Source organism: Giraffa tippelskirchi, chromosome 10 (assembly GCF_054371585.1).
Source record: "Giraffa tippelskirchi isolate mGirTip1 chromosome 10, T2T-mGirTip1v1.2.pri, whole genome shotgun sequence".
Lineage (NCBI taxonomy): Eukaryota > Metazoa > Chordata > Mammalia > Artiodactyla > Giraffidae > Giraffa > Giraffa tippelskirchi.
Genome location: NC_137284.1, coordinates 78,417,506 through 78,432,126, shown reverse-complemented (window position 1 = coordinate 78,432,126; position 14,621 = coordinate 78,417,506). Strand labels below are relative to the sequence as shown.

Sequence of the window (14,621 nt, the reverse complement as noted above, 5' to 3'; positions counted from 1 at the left end):
TTCACCTATTTTACCACCTCTCCACCCCTGCCTCTGACTTATTTCACTTAATATAATGCCCCTAATATCCAACCATGTTATCACAAATGACAAGTTTTTCAGCTTTTCTATGACTGGATAATATTCCTGTGCGCACGTGTGTGTGTGTGTGTGTATAGTATATACCTCATTTTCTTTATCCATTCATCTATTGATGGACACTTAGGTTGTTTAAGAAAGGACAAAGTTCTTGAACAGATCTTGTGTTCTAGATGAGGCTTCCCCTAAGATAAAGCCAACTAACATTGATTAACATCATTAACATAGACCTGTTAGTGAAAAGTTAATTGGCCTGACATAGAAAAATGGTTCTTTTGTATAGTACATACCAATTAAGTGAGACATCCTTAAAAACAAAAACAAATTTTGTTATTGTTGAACTCTACCATCTGATGACCTAATAAAACAAAATTAAGTACTAAAACTTATTGCAGTAAGACAATGCACCCACCACCTTCATAAGCTTACCTGTGTCTCAGAACCAGAAAATTAGCCATTTGTTAAGTTTTGGGATCCCCATGGACAGAGGAGCCTGGTGGGCTACAGCCTATGGGGTCACAAAGAGATGAATACGACTGAAGCAACTTAGCACACATGCTATCCTAAAAAGCCAAAGGGTCATGAAATTCTCCCTCTCTGTTCCTGAAGCCCAAACCTTTGCTTGCTTACTATTAATATTTTAGCTTTGCCATGAAAAGTTATCAGGTGTAGTCTTTGATTAAATTAAAACTCAGGTACTCAAAAGTGAAGTCTAAACAGGTAAAGCCCTAATTGAGTAGCTACTTTAACATGATAAAATATAAATACTAACATGAAAAAATGAGAGCAACATAATTTCTGTTGAATTTTGCAGATTTTTTTCTGAGTCTTCAGAGAGAATAGGCATACCTCTGAAATATTTTGTTATAGTAACTCACTAGAAGTTAGCTAAAATTAGTTGGCCAGGAAAGCAACAGGAAAATGCAATGATATATTTTATTTCCCAGTGTAATTTTATTGCTTTGGGACCTGTGCACAAATGGTTTAAGGCATATCTGTCAAAACGGAATTGATTGGATTTGGTCAAGTTAACAAAATAGTTTAGGATTGGTGGACACAGCAAACAAGGGCCTTGAAGAGTCTCCATAAGTAAAACTGTTGTTTGATACCCCAGCTCTTTGCCAGGTGGGCAGATCATTGTCTTCATCCCATAGGAACTTACATAAACAAAAAATTAGATTGTTTCTGTCTTTTGGTTTGTTTTGTTTATCACCTTTCCTGGGCAAAGGTTGATTGGAATAAACAGTTAACTCATATTGACTGGATGGGCTACAGTCTTATCTAAGCCATATTGACATTGATGGTTTCAGGTCTATTTACCTCTCCCCATTCAAAGACTGTAAGTCAATACTATGAATATAGCATATCGACATGTCTTTAATGACTTCTTAGGGTTCTACAGAAGCTCTCAGAGATTTCTTCTGAAGTTACCTGGTCAACCTAGGGGATAAAATGTTAGGGTGTCACTCCTCCTGGCAGACTGGACTGTTAGTAGTGGCAGTAATCAGGATAGCTTTGATGAAAGGAGGGCCATGTTGTTGAGGTCCATGTGTATATAGCTTTCATGCTTGTAGTGTAGCCACTTTGCCCACAAGCTGATAGAACAAGAACTGGGATATGAAAGAAATATCTACTGACATCCTCAGAATTATCTTGACCATCTGATTACTTAGCATCTCCTTCAAATGGGGACTTCGTTGAGTATTTATGTAGGAAAGAAATATTCCTACAATCTGAGCCCACTGGCACAAGTCCAACCATAATTTTAATGCCTAATTATTATCACTCATCCTCTAAACTTGTTACTTTCATGTCCATCACCTGGCCAACTATGAGTCATAAAATGGGGGCAGATCTGCACCTTGGGATATCTTTACCATCTGTGAAGAGCAGATAAGAAATACTGCTCAGATTTATTCTCCCTGTAAAGAGTTCCTCTCCTAACTGTCCCCCACCACCATTGCTGAGTGGGGCTGTAGTGCCACAGTTACCTCTGACTCATACCAGCATACTGTGCATTAGTGCTCGTATAGGTTTGGTACCTGGGTTGGGAAGATCCCCTGGAGGAAGAAATTGCAACCCACTCCAGTATTCTTGCCTGGAGAATCCCATGGACAGAGGAACCTTTCTGGCTACAGTCCATGAGGTCGCACAGAGTTGGACACAACTGAAGCGACTTAACATGCATGCACACAGCACGTAGACCATTTCAAGGCTCAGCAATTCACTAAAAGGACTTACAGAACTCACTAGAAGCTGTTCAACTCATGGTTATAGTTTATTACAGGAAGAGGATACAGATTATGTTCAGACAGTGAAAGAAGGGCATGGAACAGAGTCCAGGGGAATTCCACGTGTGGGATTTTTAGTTGTCCTCTCCTAGTGGAATCCTGGATAACACCAACTTCTCCAAGTGATGATGTGTGACAACACAGATGGGGTGCTGCCAACCAGGGAAGCCCACCTGAGCCTTGGTACAGTGATTTTATTAGGGCTCAGTCATGGAGATGTGTTGGACCACTTCCATGACTAACTTCTAGTCTCCAGTCCCTCTGGAAGCCATGCTGATGATGCATGGCCAGAAGCTCCTATCCAAAATCTTTCCATTAGACTATCAGTGTGGTCCAAGGCCCCCAAGTAAGCAAAGACACTCTTACTAGGCAGGGCATTCCACCAGCTTAGAGATCACCTCCAAGCAGCTCAGGGCAAAAACCAGACCTCTCTTGTGGGTAAGGTCAATTCCTTACTACCCAAGGCATGAAGATTGGATTCTGGCTGGGTTACAAAATGTATTTGAAGCTGAAAACGTGGCTAGTGGCAGAAAAGAGAATCACTGATACAGTGGCAGTCGAGGAGTTAGTCATTAGCAGAAGACGTAGATCTAAGACATGCATGGAATTAACCAGCAGGTTTAGGAAATATGGTTTTTATCATTACTTCCCTCCACATAGTGCCATATAAGATGTAACAAAACCAAAGTCATAAGGAAAAAAAAAAAAACCAGAGCCAAGTTGTGTCTGTGTCCTGGAGCATTGGGGTATGCATTTCCAACAGTGCTACACCAGAATAACTAACCAAGGAAAGCTGCTTAAAGTGAGCACACAATGGAAGTCACAGCAAAGAGGAAACTATGGTTATCAAGGCTCTTGTTATCTAATGAAGAAAACCAAATTATCCAAAAGAAATTTGTCAAATGGACCTTTTTGCTACTCCATTGTACACTAATCTGCCTTACTCATTTCCTACTTTTCATTACTTAGAATATTTTAAATTACTTCCACTTTAAATTATTAACAAAATTATAGACTCAAAATTTGGGAGCAGGGATGATCTTAAAACTCCTTTAAGTCCACATTTTATCCTAAGAGTAGCCCCCTAAACTGCTTGAATGAGAATTTTTCTGGACCGATTTCTCAGCCACATCAAAGCAATTTTGGTTCAGTTGGTGAGGCATGTGGAGCACAGAAATCTGCATTTTAATAAGCACATCCCTCTGTATATACTTTGCGTTCTACAGAATGTTTTGCATACTCAATGATTTCCTCACAATGATTTGTTTAGATTAACTCCAGGAAAACTTTTGTTTCAGTGAGGTGTCTTGACACCTAGAAAGCCCTCAATAAATATTTTTCAAGTAGTCTTTGATTCTCCTGTTCCAACAGATCAGCTAGATTCAAGAGTTTAGTTGGAGAGATTGAGGGTTCTCTGTGCTGAGGATACATGGAGAGGACTAGGTAATGTGGCAGCCTCAGGCAGTCACCAGCTAGGTGTCACTAGGCAATGATGTTTTTTTGTTATTTTTAATCTTTGTTTCATAACAAAGTTGTTTTTTTTTAATCTCGGTGTATCTTACCTGCACTAATTAATAATAAGTAAGGAGAAAAGGAAAATTTCCCCACCTCTCCTAAACATCTTATTCTTTGATGGGAGATTGGACCAACCTTGGTCAGGTGTATTACTTGCACACTGAATGTGAGAACCATGGGCTTTAGCCAAACCATTACACATAGTTAGAGCAACAAAATCAAGACGAGTTAAATGATTTCTCCAAGGTAGTATCAATACTTTGAACATACAGGTTTAAATTATTTCTTGTATAGTCCCCTAAGTGGAATTACCAATTTAAAGACATTAATTCTTTAATGGCCCAATGCTAGGTAGATTTTCTGAACAATCAAATAAAAATTGCACTGCTGCAAATTATGTGTTACTCTCCCTGCTCTCCAACCCCAACTGCCACCAACCAGTGCTTATAATTTTGAGCCTTAATTTATTTAAAAATTTTAATTGTTGCATAATTGTGCCCCAGAATGTCCATTTTCATATCAAAGAAGCCTAGCAAGGCTGTGCATTTTTCATTTTGGTAATTTGATATCTACAAATCTGCATGTGTAAATCATTTGTTGATGCTAGCTATAAATCAAGTATAATAAGGCACTAATCTTATACCTCTAAGATTATTGTTTGATAATTTGGATAGTAAACTTTTATTAATAGTTTATTATCTATTTCTCTCTTTAGTTGCTTTTCTTTTAATACTTTATATGCTTACAAAAGTTTTGTATTTTATGTGTGTCCATTGTGTCATGTATCATTCTATAACTGAGATAAATATGCCAGTCCATTTTTTCTAGCTCTTAAAATAATGTTCAGTGTTCATTTGGAATTATGTTTGACCCTTGAACAACACATGTCCACTTATAGGTGAATTTTTTCAATATATATGTACTACAAGATAGACTATAAAATTATACTTGGATTTTCAACCTAGCAGGAGTCAACACCGCAACCTCCATGTCATTCAAGGATCAACTGTACTTTCAGAGTTAATGTATCAGATTCTGATGTATTAGAAATCTCCCACCCATCCTCCTGGTTTATTCCTGTCCCACTCTGCTTCTTTATTTACACTGGTATGTGAACTTTCTCTTCGTGACTAAAAAGTCAGCGGAAATGGAAATATTAATTGAGCTGAGTCAGTGAGTACCAATGTCATTCTTGAAAAAAACAGTGGCAGCATTAAGATTATGATGATGATACTATTACTACTACTATTCTTCGTTATCATCACCAAGTAATAATAAAGGCACTGTATGGTGGTCTTGTTCACTAATTTTTCCAAATAATGCTGTTTATCAAGAGATTGGGCTGGAGCCTGAAGCTAGTATTTAATTTAATCTAACTTAGTGAACAATGTTAAAGTTTTACTTGAGTCTTTTCAGACAGAAACAAAGTATATGTCTTCATAAATTTATATTTTCCCCCTCTATTAGTTTAATTTCCCCATAAATAAATTTCTTCTGTTAGGTGGTAAAAATCTTAAAAAATCATGTTAAAAAATCCTACATAACTAATTTTATTTTTATTATGTAGACATAGAAATGAAACATATTTGATATCCTATGTGTAAAACCAGAACATATAATGCAATGTAAAAATATAGCTGCATCTGGAAAAAGATTAGAGAGAGTTATATAAAATAAAGACATAAGATTATATTTCTTTCTTCCTTTTTGGCAAATTTTCTTTAAAGATATTACTTAATACTTATGTGAAGAAATTAAAGATGGTGACTTACATAAACTATTTTCTTTTAAGATGTGGGTAAATCCCTTTTCCTCTTGAAAGCATACTGGGTATGCCCAATTTTACTTTACCATCCAGTAGTAAGCACTTGGGATTCCAAAGACAAATTTGTTTAAAGTTTGAATTACTAAGTTTTCTTTAGAATTTTATAATTTTTACATTTTATATCTTATTGATCTAACTATATTATGTATTTTTTTGCCCTTGTTTTATCAGTTTTCATATTGTATTTTTAGTATTTTTATAGCTGTCTCCTAGGTAGTAATAAAATTTGTTGAAATAGAAGAAAGTTATATTTCCCTAATTTTTCTTCAATACTTTAAAGTAAAAATTTTAAGTATTTTAGAAATATTGACTTGGAGAATCAACAATTTTTAATATCTTTCCGTATTTACTTTTGGAGAAGGCAGTGGCATCCCACTCCAGTACTCTTGCCTGGAAAATCGCATGGACGGAGGAGCCTGGTAGGCTGCAGTCCATGGGGTCGCAAAGAGTCGGACACGACTGAGCGACTTCACTTTCGCTTTTCACTTTCGTGCATTGGAGAAGGAAATGGCAACCCACTCCAGTGTTCTTGCCTGGAGAATCCCAGGGACGGGGAAGCCCAGTGGGCTGCCGTCTATGGGGTCGAAGAATCAACTATTGGTGTTAATTAATTTTATTTTTTCTTCTCCTTAGTATATATTTACTCTTAGTTTTATTATTTCCCTTTTGTTACTTTCTCTTGGCTTGCTAGTTATTTATTTATTTATTTTTATCTAAAGTAGAAACACGGTTGATGTTTCTTTTTACTTCTTAGTGCTGGAAACCTCTGAAACAATACAATTTTCTGTTTTTTTAAAAAAACTTCTGTGTATTTTGGTGCTTAAGATGCTCCTTGAAAGCATTGGATTTGTTGGATTTCTTTTTCAATCCAGATATTTATCATTTTTTAAAAGGAGGCTTAGCCAAATCACATTTATTACCTTAATCAATTCCTCTGCATTCATATTATTACATTCCTATATAAGCTTAAATATTGTTGCTATGTTGTTATACTTTTTCTTTTCCTTAAAGGAAAACTAAACCAGTTTTCTTGTGCCTTTCTAAAATCTATGCCTCCCTTCAGTTTGATTCTTAGGCAATCACTGATCTGTTTTCTTTACTAAAGATTGGTTTTTCCATTTTCTAGTATTATATAAATGGGATCATAAAGTAATACTTTTTTTTTTGGCCTGGCATCTTTCATTCAGCATAGTTATTTTGCAATTTATCCATGTTATGGTGTGAATCAATTCAGTTCAGTTCAGTTGCTAAGTTGTGTTCAATTCTTTGCAACCCCATGGACTGCAGCACACCAGGCTTCCCTGTCCATCACCAACTCCTGGAGCTTGCTCAAACTCATGTCCTTCCAGTCAGTGATGCCTACCATGTCATCCTCTGTTGTCCCCTTCTCCTGCCTTCAATCTTTCCCAGCATCAGGATCTTTTCTAGTGAGTCAGCCCTTCGCATCAGGTGGCTAAGTATTGGAGCTTCAGCTTCAGCATCAGTCCTTCCAATGAATATTCAGGACTGATTTCCTTTAGGATTGACTGGTTTGATCTCCTTGCAGTCCGAGGGACTCTCAAGAGTCTTCTCCAACACCACAGTTCAAAAGCATCAATTCTTCGGTGCTCAGCTTTCTTTATGGTCCAACTTTCACATCCATACATGACTACTGGAAAAACCATAGCTTTGGCTAGATGGATCTTTGTCGGCAAAATAATGTCTCTGCTTTTTAATATGCTGTCTAGGTTTGTCATAGCTTTTGAATCAATAGTCTGTTCTTTTTGTAGTCAAGATAGATAAATAGTATTCTAGTATATGGATATACCACAATATGTTTATCCATTCACTTGTTGATAGACATTTAGGTTGTTTTCAGTTTGGGGATACTATAAATAAAGCTCAGAATAAGCATTTGTGTGCAAATTTTTATGTGCAAATATATTTTCATTTCTCTTTGATACATGCCTAGGAGTGTGTTTTAGCCTCAGCTGCTGTAATAAAATACCACAGATTGGGTAATTTATAAATAACAGAAATTCATTTCTTGCAGTCCTGGAAGCTGGAATTCTGAGATCAGGACACTGGCATAGTCAGTTGAGGGCTCTCTTCATGGTCGCAGACTTCTCTTTTGTGTCCTCACCTGGTGGAAGGGGCTGTGGGGTCTCTTTTATAAGAACATTAATCCCATTCATGAGCGTTCCACCCTCATGATCCAAGTATCTCCCAGAGTATCTCTGTTCTAATATCATCACATTGGGCATTAAGATTCAGATATGAATTGGGGTGGGAGGGGACACAAACATTCAGGCCATAGCAAAGTGGTATTGCTGTGTTGTTTGGTAACTCTGTGTTTAATCTTTTGAGAAACTATTTTCTACAATGGCTGCACTATTTTATACACCCTCCAGTATAATTCGTGAGGGTTGCATTTCTTTACTTCCTTACCAATACTTGTTATTTTCTGTTTTTTTTTTTCCATCCAGCCATTCATTCTAGTATGTGTGAAATGGTATCTTATTTTGGTTTTTGTTTGCCTTTCCTTATTGACTAATGATACTGAGCATCTTTTTATGTGCTTATTGACCACTTATATGTCTTTAGTTGTTGAAGTACAATTTGTCATTTTTCCTTTTGTGATTCAAATTTTAGTGTTCTTATCAAAGAACAAAAAGAGTCTGACACGACTGAGCGACTGAACTGAACTGAACTGAACTGAACTATCTAAGAAACGTTGTTTTACCCCAAATTACAAAGATCTTCTCCTTTGTTCTCTTCTAGAAGCTTTATAGTTTTAGATTTTACATTTATGTCTATGATACAGTTTGACTTAATTTTTGTGTATAATTTGAAGAAAGAGCTGATCCTTATTTTTTTCCCATACATATATATAATTATTCCAGCACCATTTGTTGAAAAAAATTTCTTTTCCCATTGAATTCCCTTGGGACTTAAAAAAAATTAATTAACCATATATGTATGCTCTGTTTCTAGACTGTATTCTCTTCTATTAGTCTACATGTCTACTTTTTACCAGTACCATTTTGTCTTGATTCCTATAGCTGAGGGCTTCTCAACCCCAGCACTATTGAAATTTTGGCTCCAATAATTGTTTGTTGGATAGATAAAAGTTATCCTGTGCATTGTAAGATGTTTAGCAGCATTCCTGGCCTTTATCCAATGGTCCACATTCACTGTAGATAGCGTTATCTATTAGTTCCTTCTGGTTTGTTTTATTTTCTTTTCTCTGGCTTTGTCTGGGTTGCTTAAACGTTGTTTCAGAATTCATGACATTTTTTTTATTCCATTTTCTTTCAAATCCATATATGTCTTTTTGTTTCAATTATGCCTTTTGGGGAAATCCCTGGTGGTCCAGTGGTTATGACTTGACACTTTCACTGCTGAGGGCCTGGATTCAATCCCTGGTTGGGTAAACAAGATCCCATATGTCATGCAGTGTGGCCAAAAAATAAATTAAATAAACCATGACTTTTGTAGGGAATATATATTTGGATCTTGCTTTCTTTTCCACTCTAATAATCTTTGCCTTTTAAATAAAATGCTGAGATCATTAACCTGATGTAATATTGCTATGGTTAGATTTAGGTCTATAATATCATTATCTTATAATTTGTACCCTCCATTTTTTTGTTCTTCTGTTCCTACTTTTTTGCTTAAAAATTGTTTCTTACTATTGTATTTTAATTGTTGGTATTTTAATTACCTCTTTATATTATTATTATTTTTAGTGGCTGCTCAAGGAATTAAAAAGTTCATTCTTAATCAGAACTTGTCTTTTTAATTCAGTACATCAAAAGCTATTCTGGAGCACATCTAGCAGATGTTTATTACCATCTTGTTGGCCAGAACTGTGTCTCGTCATACCTTTACTGCAGTGTTGTCCACAGGCACCGACTAAGTTAGACAATTAAGATTCATATTCTGGAAATGGTAGAGAAATCCATCTGCAGTAAAATAGAGGGGTTCTGCTTGCTACCTGAATAAGTCAATAATTTGTTACCAGCAAAAAAGGGGTTTGAATATTAGAGTAAACAAGAATCAGTGTCTGTGGCAGTAATTAATTTTATCTATTATACTTTACCAAGACTTTAACCTCAGTATCAGTTCAGTTCAGTTCAGTCACTCTTTCGTGTCAGACTCTTTTCGACCCCATGGAATGCAGCAAGCTAGGCTTCTCTGTCCATCACCAACTCCTGGAGCCTACTCAAACTCATATCCATGGCGTCAGTGATGCCATTCAACCATCTCATCCTCTGTCTTCTCCTTCTCCTCCCACCTTCAATCTCCCAGCATCAGGGTCTTTTCCAATGAGTCAGTTCTTCGCATCAGATGGCCAAAGTATTGGAGTTTCAGCTTCAGCATCAGTCCTTCCAATGAATATTCGGGACTGGTTTCCTTTAGGATTGACAGGTTGGATCTCCTTGCAGTCCAAGGGACTCTCAAGAGTCTTCTCCAACATCACACTTCAAAAGCAGCAATTCTTCAGCTCTCAGCTTTCTTTATGGTCCAACTCTCACATCCATACATGACTACTGGAAAAACCATAGCCTTGACTAGATGGACCTTTGTTGGCAAAGTAATGTCTCTGCTTTTTAATATGCTGTCTAGGTTGATCATAGCTTTTCTTCCAGGGAGCAAGCATCTTTTAATGTCGTGGCTGCAGTCACCATCTGCAGTGATTGTGGAGCCCAAGAAAATAAAGTCTGTCACTGTTTCCATTGTTTCCCCATCTATTTGCCATGAAGTGATAGGACCAGATGCCATGATCTTAGTTTTTTGAATGTTGAGTTTTAAGCAAACTTTTTCACTCTTATCTTTCACTTTCATCAAGAGGTTCTTTAGTTCTTTGCTTTCTGCCATAAGGGTGGTGTCATCTGCATATCTGGGGTCATTGATATTTCTCCCGGCAATCTTGATTCCAGCTTGTGCTTCATCCAGCCTGGCATTTCGCATGATGTACTCTGCATATAAGTTAAATAAGCAGGGTGACAGTATACAGCCTTGACGTACTCCTTTCCCAATTTGGAACCAGTCCGTTGTTCCATGTCCAGTTCTAACTGTTGCTTCTTGACTTAGGTATAGGTTTCTCAGGAGGCAGGTCAGGTGGTCTGGTATGACCATCTCTTGAAGAATTTTCCACAGTTTGTTGTGATCCACACAGTCAAAGGCTTTGGCATAGTCAATAAAGCAAAAGTAGATGTTTTTCTGGAACTCTCTTGCTTTTTTGATGATCCAACGAATGTTGGCAATTTGATCTCTGGTTCCTCTGCCTTTTCTAAATCCAGCTAGAACATCTGGAAGTTCATGGTTCATATACTGTTGAAGCCTGGCTTGGAGGATTTTGAGCATTACTTTGCTAGCGTGTGAGATGAGTGCAATGGTGCGATAGTTTGAGCATTCTTTGGCATTGCCTTTCTTTGGGACTGGAATGAAAACTGACCTTTTCCAGTCCTGTGGCCACTGCTGAGTTTTCCAAATTTGCTGACATATTGAGTGTAGCACTTTCACAGCATCATATTTTAGGATTTGAAATAGCTCAACTGGAATTCCATCACTTCTACTAGCTTTGTTTGTAGTGATGCTTCCTAAGGCCCACTTGACTTCGCATTCCAGGATATCTGGCTCTAGGTGAGTGATCATACCATTGTGGTTATCTGGGTCATGAAAATCTTTTTTGTATAGTTCTTCTGTGTATTCTTGCCACCTCTTCTTAATATCTTCTGTTTCTGTTAGTCCATACCATTTCTGTCCTTTATTGTGCTCATCTTTGCATGAAATGTTCCCTTGGTATCTCTAATTTTCTTGAGGAGATCTCTAGTCTTTCTCCTTCTGTTGTTTTCCTCTTTTTCTTTGCATTGATCACTTAGGAAGGCTTTCTTATCTCTCCTTGCTGTTCTTTGGAACTCTGCATTCAAATGGTTATATTTTTCCTTTTCTTCTTTGCCTTTAGCTTCTCTTATTTTCTCAGCTATTTGTAAGGCCTACTCAGACAACCATTTTGCCGTTTTGCATTTCTTTTTCTTGAGGATGGTCTTGATTACTGCTTCCAATGTCACAAACCTCCGTCCATAGTTCTTCAAGTGCTCTGTCTATCAGATCTAATCCCTTAAATCTATTTGTCACTTCCACTGTAGAATCAAAAGGGGTTTGATTTAGGTCATACCTGAATGGGCTAGTGGTTTTCCCTACTTTCTTCAATTTAAGTCTGAATTTGGCAATAAGGAGTTCATGATCTGAGCCACAGTCAGCTCCCGGTCTTATTTTTGCTGACTGTGTAGAGCTTCTCCATCTTTGGCTGCAAAGAATATAATCAATCTGATTTTGGTATTGACCATCTGGTGATGTCCATGTGTAGAGTCATCTCTTATGCTGTTGGAATAGGGTGTTTGCTATGACCAGTGCATTCTCTTGGCAAAACTCTGTTAGCCTTTGACCTGCTTTGTTTTGTACTCCAAGGCTAAATTTGCCTGTTACTCCAGGTAGTTCTTGACTTCCTACTTTTGCATTCCAGTCCCCTATAATGAAAAGGACATCTTTTTTGGTTGTTAGTTCTAGAAGGTCTTGTAGGTCTTTGTAGAATTGTTCAACTTCTGTTTCTTCAGCATTACTGGTTGGGGCATAGACTTGTTTTACTGTAATATTGAATGGTTTGTCTTGGAAACAAACAGAGATCATTCTGTTGTTTTTGAGATTGCTTCCAAATACTGCATTTTGGATTCTTTTGTTGACTATGATGGCTACTCCATTTCTTCTAAGGGATTCTTACCCACAGTAGTAGATATAATGGTCATCTGAGTTAAGTTCACCCATTCCAGTCCATTTTAGTTCACTGATTCTTAAAATGTCAATGTTCATTGTTGCCATCTCCTGTTTGACCACTTCCAATTTTCCTTGATTCGTGGACCTAACATTCCAGGTTCCTATGCAATGTTGTTCTTTACAGCATTGGACTTTACTTCCATCACCCGTCACACCCTCAGTATATTTTAGCATAATTCTTTGAGTTTTTTCTTTTTTTTTTTTTGTCGTTAATAATTTATTTTACCAATGAAAACTATCCCCTTCAAAAAAAAATACATGAAGTCTAGCTTTTGGTGTTTGTTGCCCTATGCCTCTTATTTCCATTTTGTTATTTACTTGGGCTAAGAGTGCCCTTTATAATAAATTGTGAAGATTTGTACAAAATGGGTCTACAGTAGTAACAATTATAATCCATTAGTGAGTAAGTGAATAATTAGTGAATGCATAGAAGTTGCTATTTTCTGACTGCAAAATCAAATTTGTTAAAAGAGGAGTTCAGTTTTATTCTAGCTGAATTATTTTGTCATAAAAGAGAGAATGAGATTATTTTGTCATAAAAGAGAGAATCTTAATTAAAATCAAAACAGAAAAGTAAAAAGTTTAATTTATGCTATTGGGTTGTTTTCTTTTCCATTTTTAAAAGTGGTAAGTGTGACAAACAATTGTTACTTGTAATTTTGTTTTAAAAAGTCTGAGTAGCATTTGAGTTTGTTTCACTTAATATGTTTTAGCACACCGCAGATATTCATGGAAAACATGCTTAATTAGGGGGAAAATAATTGGCATTTGCAAAGCTTAATTACATTTAAAATGTTTGCCTTATGAAAACCAAGCCTGTGATTTTGAAAGCACTTTTCCTACTTTTTTCTCTGATGGGAGCTTTTAGCTCTCCTTTAATGATGATTGGGTTATAAATTCTCCAGGGCAGAGAATGTATTAGCAACTTGTGTTTGCAGAGAGACTGGTTGTTTAACCTCATGATGATTTACAGTTTAATAAATGCATACACAGGCATTATGTTATTGAATTCTCTTAACTTTCCAAAGAGTAAGAATTCTCCCAGTTTATGGATAAGGATGCTGAGGCTGGACAACAGTGAATGAACAACAGTGGATGAATGATCAAAATTCACATGACTTGTATTTTTAGAGTTAAAACAGAGCTACCCCTCAACCTGAGGCTCTTTCTTCTGCCCCAGCATCCCCAGGTCTCCCATCCACTGGTATACCACCTCCCTGGAGTTAGCCATATACAATTTGCATGAAGACTTTCCTGCCACCTAGATGTTTCCCAGAGGGCCAGCATGGGCAGTTGGGATAGGAAATCATTTACTGTGCAGGATTTGACCCACTTAGCATTCCCAGACCTCACCCACTATGTACTGGCACTTGTCCCCAGTCATTGCAACATCCAGAAATGCACCCCCATTACCAGCTGCCCCAATAGTTTTGACAAAGCATTCTGAATGTCTTTAAACAAACCCATAAGCCTTTTCATATGCAAGTCTGCTCTAGAATGCAGAAAGAAATGTTTAGGGGGGATAAAGGAGTATATGGTACCCCTGAGCAAGGGGAGTGCCAAACCTTGGAAAAGTAGCTACCAGTTAGGGGAGAAGAATCATCTGAAACTCATCATGATGATAACAATAGTGATGATGGTAACACTAAGTTATCACTAAACACTAGGTGCTAGGTTACGCCACCAATATATATTGTCCCATTTTATTCTCACTATAGCACCATTACCTCGTGGTGTAGAGTAGTGAGCTACCATCTTCCCTTGTCAGCCATAAGTCCCTTTCTGGTCTTGCTGCTTCCATGGTTACCCCCATATAGTCCATTCTTTTCGAAATCAACCTGAGCCATTTTTATGACGTGAAATCAGATCGTCTTACTCTTCTGATAAATTTCCAACTACTTGGTGACACTGAGTAAATTCTTAAGTCCCACAGTGGCCACAAAGCACACATGCCCTGGCCACATGTACCTCCCTGACCTCCCTCCTACTCTGCCCAATATGCCATCACTATAGTCACACTGGCTTCCCGCTGGCTGCCATCTGCAGTCACTGTTCTCTCCTTTAAGTCAGACTTACTCCTTTACTTCATTTAG

The 14,621-nt window shown here is 37.3% G+C and overlaps 1 protein-coding gene across 5 annotated transcripts in view; it reads left to right on the top strand.

Annotated features, from left to right (window-relative positions):
• The window catches only part of HYCC1 (hyccin PI4KA lipid kinase complex subunit 1), a 112,374-nt gene that overhangs the window by 96,098 nt on the left and 1,655 nt on the right, over nucleotides 1-14,621 (top strand). The window lies entirely within an intron of this gene.